Raw genomic sequence first — 6,318 nt, 5'->3', positions numbered from 1 at the left:
GGGGAGTCTCTCAATCTCTCCCGTTGATGCTGTTCTACTGGGTATTAATAAATAGTTGTTGGAGCAGGGAGTTGGGATCCCCCACATCTTAGGGGAGTAGTCTAACCATCAGCTGTGAGTCCTTTTCACTTGCCCAATGACGAATCTTTTATCCAAAGTGGAACAGTTTCCAAAGGAGAGATTGTGAGACCATCTCTGTCTAGCGGTTTGATTGTTCACCTGTGAAGGCTGGAAGACCTGGGTCCAGAGCAGGGATTTGAAGCTGGGGTCTCTCACAAGCCAGATCAGTGCTATAACCACTGGGCCATAGTCATCTCACTCTCTGTCCCACTGACTATTTAAATTCATACTCAGTGGAACGGCTTCAACATGAACCACTCAGAGAAACCTGCCCCCGAATACCTCACAGCCCAGCTGCCAGGGCGCTTTCCTGGGACTGGAAGACAGCAGGGTTCTATGGGCGCCTTGTTTCTTTCCCCACACATGCCCAGCGAAGCAGTCCGGCCTCTGACGGCACCAAGCTGTACAGGCACGTCCAGCATCAAGAGATCATTGGCAGACTGTTAAGCGAGCATGTTGCAAAAGCCAGGACGTGTGCTAAAACCACACTTCTGAAGCCCTTATCACTTTGAAGGGTGTGACCTGCTTTCCCCAGCTCGCTGGAAGTCCCTCAGTTGCAGATGTCTCTCTCTCCCAGGCAGACGTCAGGCTTCTATCATACAACACCCATGTGCTGGAGCTGTTACAAATATTTTTCTTTGCAATTCTTTTAGCGGTAAAAGCATGTGGGTGTTTTCCCCCACTCTTCATCCTTGAAAATTGCTGACCCTTGCTGTCCCTTCTAACCCTATGATTCTGTGACCCAGGCTTTCCAGAAATTCTTCTTACACATGTCCTAGTAGATGTGGCCACTCTCTGAATGCTTATCCCCTGAAACTAGCTGACTCTACTCTGACTTCTTTCCCCACCAGCAATATAATTTATTGTGCCTCTCTCGGGAATCCAAGGCCAAAGAGTTCAAAAGCGCCCATTGATTTGGGCTGTCTCAGATTTTGGGAGCCCAGCTTGACACACTTAGGACCTGTTTTTTTCAGAAGCACTAAGAACCCAAAATCACCAGAAGTCATGGGAGCTGTAGCCTCTCAGGGCTGCTCCAAAATATGCGACTCAAGACAGCTCAAGGAGACCTGGGCAAAATTGTTCATACAAAATCTTTTTCCATTGTAAAATGCAGGTTGGGGTCGAGGTATGCTAATTGTTTGGGTCAGAAGAAAAAAAAATCAGGAATGTCAATATGGTTTGTTCAGCATTTAAAAAGGGAAATGTTTTGACTTTTCGTTCTGGAAAGGTGTTTTGCTTTGGCAATTCCCTCTATTTTATTGAAAAAAAATTAAAATATCCCTCAAAATTGAAACAAAACGTCATTTTCTGACGTTTCAGCTGGTCAAAAATTTCACATTTTCATTTCAGGTTGCCCGGAAACAAAATTTTGTTCCTGATTATTCCCCCTTGCGTTCTGCCACCAAACAAAAAAATATATAGTTTTTCACACAGCTCTAATCTCAAAGGAGGTATCCCAAGCCCATGGCTGCTCTTGAAAGGTTTGGCCTGACTGCCTCTCAGAGAGACCAGCTGTGTGAGGTAATACATTTTATTGGACCGACTTCTGCTGGCAAACGAGACATGCTTTCGAACTGCACATTACTCCACATACACCAGTCACAATACTCAGTGCAACTGCAAGCCAATATCACCATCTAATGACCAAAGCTGTTTGTTTAAAATAAGATTTCTTTTTACTTATATTGACTTGTAAGATTACACACTTCCAAGAAGTAACATGGAGTTTAGAGAGAACAAAAGATGATCTCTATTATCTAGCAGCGTCCATTTGTCCCTTGGATAATCCAAGAGAAGAGGGGAGAAAATCATGCTTAAATGCATTTCTGGCCTGAGGTGTTAGCATGCATTATGCTAGCATATATTATATTTCATTATTAATAACAATCAACCCCCCCCCAAATATTTCATTAGTAAGATGTGGTCTAAATCCTTTTTACTTTTGGTAGCAGGAGAAAAGTGCTGTCCTTCCCGTTCGTCTAGTGGCAAAAAAAAGCCAGTGTGTTAATAGAAATAAAAATGGGCTTTGAGCTCTGGTTCCCCAGAACAGCTAATAAGTCATGGGTGCAGACAAGACCAACCCCATTTGTAGCATGTCGTGTCTATTCTCCAATGTGTGTGTCCTTGTATCTCCAGGTGGCTGGGGCACGTGGAAATACATAGACTATCAGGGCTAGTCCAGACCCCCACTCAAAGCAGGACCAATCCCCAGACAGATTTTTACTCCAGTTCCCAAAATGGCCCCCTCAAGGATCAAGCTCACAACCCTAGGTTTAGCAGGCCAATGCTCAAACCCCTGAGCTATCCCTCCCCCTTACACCAGCTGGCTGGGACAAACAACTGTGAGTGTGCTACTGAATGGATTCCAAGCAGTGAAGGACTCCCTGATTGACCACTCAGAGGAGTTCGCCGACTGACCCATCACACCAGCCTTTAGGGACCTAGTGGGTACTTTCTGTCGTTGTTGCTGTGTATGAGGAAATCTCCTGTACCTGATGAGCCGGTCATAGAGCAAGACCCAGGCCTGCAGGAACATCTGTCTTTGGTGTGACCCCTGCAAGCTGTGCTGCCCTCTTTCAGGGATGTGTACGCTGCAGACCCACTGGGGTCACCAGCTTTTGAAACACTGGCTCTCTCATGTGTTTTCAGCACACAGAACCGATGTATACGCAGTGGGTAGCCCCAGTGGTTCTTGGCCTCTGTCAAGAGTTTCTGAGCCAGCCAGGCTGGGAGCCGGCACTGGGGTGAGGTGGGCAGGCGGCTAGGTGGCCCTGCCTGGCCTTTTAACAAGTTACACAACCCCCCTATCTCCCAGCTATGTCTGGTGGCTCTGGTGAACAGAGAAACTTTCTTACCATTCTCAACAGGTAACATCAATCCTAGGTTCCACAGGCTGAAACCTTGCTGACTTTTCATTGTCTCCTGGGTCAAAAGATTCTTCATTCAAACTCACAGTAAAGTCTTGAGAGCAGAAAACAAAGGTATTGTTTCCAAGGGCCCACTGCTGTTTCTTTTTTGGAGAAAAAGAAACTAAGACAAATTGGTCCTTGAGACTTCTTGGGGCATTGAGCCAGAATTGTGGTAGCAAAGATGTACTGCACAGTGGGGACACCTGGCTGGTCTCAAACTGCCCAAGACAGAAGGAGATGGGAGCCCTGTTTGCTAATCAAGGACCTGATCCTGGGAGGTGCTGAGCATCTTCAATGAAGCATCTTTTGACCCAGGAGACAATGCAAATCAAGATGGTAGACAGCAAGGCAGGAAATATTAATTCTCCATCAGTAAAAACAGTAGGTCCAAGGCTGATTCTTTTCTGCTTCTTCTCTTTCTGGGATCACTTCCCCTTTTGCTCCCTACATCATCTGAGTGACCAACCCCATTTACAGACACATCAGCACTTGCCAATTCTTCCCTGTGGATGGTACCCTCCCTTCCTTCTGAAGTGGACGTACATTATCAAGTGTGTTAGTTGCTGTATGTGTGTATGACACAAGTTCCCACCTGCAGGACACTGCTTGTGTTTGGGGGAACTGGCTAGGATGAACTTCGTCATCTTCATTAACCTGCTGTGAGCATTCACAGTCCAGTTCCAGACGGAATGAAGGAAATCAACCAGGAGTCGATTTTGGGGGCATCCTGCAGCCTCATCCATATAAAACGTGCTATTCGTCTCTAAGATGTGCTACATCCAAGTGTTGGTTGGGGAATCATTTTTAGGTTTATGGCTTTTCTGTTACTTGGTACCCATCACCCTGTCTTTATTCCTCTGAGCAAAGAGTGAACAACTGTTACTGGCAGCCCTCCCCTTGCCCTAAGTCGCTGAAACATCTTTCACTGAGCTAACGCAACATGCTGTTTCCTTGTTAACTTTTTGTCTCCTACCAGCCTTAGCTTTTGTGGGTGTAGCAGATGTCAAGTGCAGCCCTGCCACGGCCGGGAAAAGCAAAGAGGATCTGCTGTACGTTTTTATGAACTCATCCAATCAGCAGTTGTTAACCTACAACAGAGAAACCAAACGGGGGTTGCATTTAGTTTTTATGGAAACAAAACTGCAAACCTCAGGCTTGCAAACCCGACCTTCAGCCTCCTGACATGGGGTCAGCATAAACTTTGATGCAATAAGCATTTGCTTCCCAGTAGCAGAAATTTAAGCACCTAAATAAGTGTCCTGATATTTTGCGGTGTTGAACCCAACTCCCATGAAGGGCTCCCATGGCTGAGAGGTGAAGAGAGATCGCAACCACATGGTCTGATTGCTGCCTGGTTCTGTAGGGGCAGGTTCTGGTTTCTGAGCACTTGAGTCTGGCTGTTTCAAAGCCAGCCCTCAGGGGCAGGAAGGGAACACAGCGTCTGACCCAGATGCAGCCACACCAGTTCAACGGCTTAGAGCCATTACTGCAGCCAGGTAACAGATCTATTTGCATCTTGGGACAGTGGGCCTAAGTACACAGCTAGAATAAATGACCCAACCTCTCAGTCTCAGGAGGGGCCACAGTATGGGCGGCTGGTGAACCAGCCATTGGGGGAAGGCTAGCCCGCAGCAGGAGCCCAGAGCACCCCCACCATGGTCCCAGGCCGCCTGAGTGCCCCCAGCCCCGAAGCACTAGGTGAGTGGTGAGGTCCCAGCACCCCCAGCTCGAGCATCTCCAGGCCTGGAGCACTGCAGAACCAGCTGGCATGGTTCCAGCGCCCTAAGCACACGGCAGGCAGGGCAACCCTGGCTCCAGCGCCAGCCGCCCTAAGTCCTGGCAGCAGGCCAGTGCACCGAGCCTCAGCCAGCCTGGGCCAAGGAAGAACTGCAGGAGGGATCTGGGGGTGGAGCATGGAGAGGGCCATGCCAGGCTGGTTTGGGAGGCACAGCCTCCCCTGGCCTATGATACCCGCTGCCAATGGGCCACAGGGCCCAGAAGACAACAGTTCTGGGGGGGGGGGGCAGGGGGGAGAGCAGGAGTGAGGATGAAAGGTTCAAAATGACATAAACAGGGACCCTGAGCAGAGACCCCTGGACAGTAGCCACTGCCCCGTGAAGGAGTCAGTGGACACCAGCTGCTCCTGAGTAAGGAACAGCAGCATCTCCTCAGTCACGAAGACCCTCCCGCTCCTTGACTGGTAAATGGCCACCTGAGCCAACCCCAGGAGGAGGCTGACACGGAGATCTCAGCTTTGCAGCACCGCAGCTGGGGTGTGCGTAGATGAAGAGGTGCGGGGGGGAAGTGCGGTCACGGTCACTGCAGGAGGAGCCAGGAGCTGGGTTACAACACGACATACTCCTGCCGTACGAGCACCAGGGTCTCCCTGGCGCCGCACAATGGGCAGGGCTTGGGGTGATGGTAGGGTGACAAGAACCCGATTTTGTAGGGACAGTCGCGATGTTTGAGTCTTTTTCCTACATAGACTCCTCTTACCCCCTACACCTGTCCCGATTTTTCACATTTGCTGTCTGGTCACCCTAGGGGATGGCGATCCACTCCCGGCTCCATGAAGGGGGCAACAAACTCTGAGCCCAGCCACCCCCGGAGCTAATGTGCCACGGACTGACCCCACCAGGGCCCCGCGCCCGCTGCAGCTGGGAAACGCCCTGCTGCTCCCTAGCAGGGCCGGACCGAGGGGCGAGGAGGTTGGTGGGGGCTCCAGCCTTTTTCCACTGCCACGCGCGGTGGGGGGCTGCAGCCACGGGGCAGGCTGCCTGGTGGAGGGATGCAGACGGGGGGGGCAGTCTGCCAGGGGACGAAATTGCCCAAATGTGGGGGTTGGTCTGGCCACAGACATGAGTCCCGTGCGATCAGCGCCCTGTGACCCCCTGTGCCCGGGGCTCGTCCCAACGCCCCGACAGGAGCCTTTACAGACCCGCAAATCCCGGAGCGCCCGGCAACCCCTGGACTTCCGCCACACTCAGATGGAGGCTGGCTACCCCGCCCCGCCTCCTGGCGTGGGCCCCGCCCTCCTCGCTAGCCGGCGCTGCGCGCGTCATTGCCCGTGCGGAAACCTGCGCCTCCGTAGATTCGCCCCTCCCGGAAAGATGCGGTAAGGTGACGAGCGGAGCGAAGTCACCTGAGAACGGCGGAGCGCGAGCGAGGATGAACAACAATTGACCGCTTGATCTGAGCGCCCCTCCCCCCCCGGCCGCCCGGGCGCCTGCAGCCCCCCCCCCGCGTCGGAGCCCAGCGCGAGTCGCGATATGAGCACCGCACCGCCGAG

This window comes from Chelonoidis abingdonii, chromosome 8, assembly GCF_003597395.2.
Source record: "Chelonoidis abingdonii isolate Lonesome George chromosome 8, CheloAbing_2.0, whole genome shotgun sequence".
NCBI lineage: Eukaryota > Metazoa > Chordata > Testudines > Testudinidae > Chelonoidis > Chelonoidis abingdonii.
Note: the sequence above shows the minus strand (reverse complement) of the source record.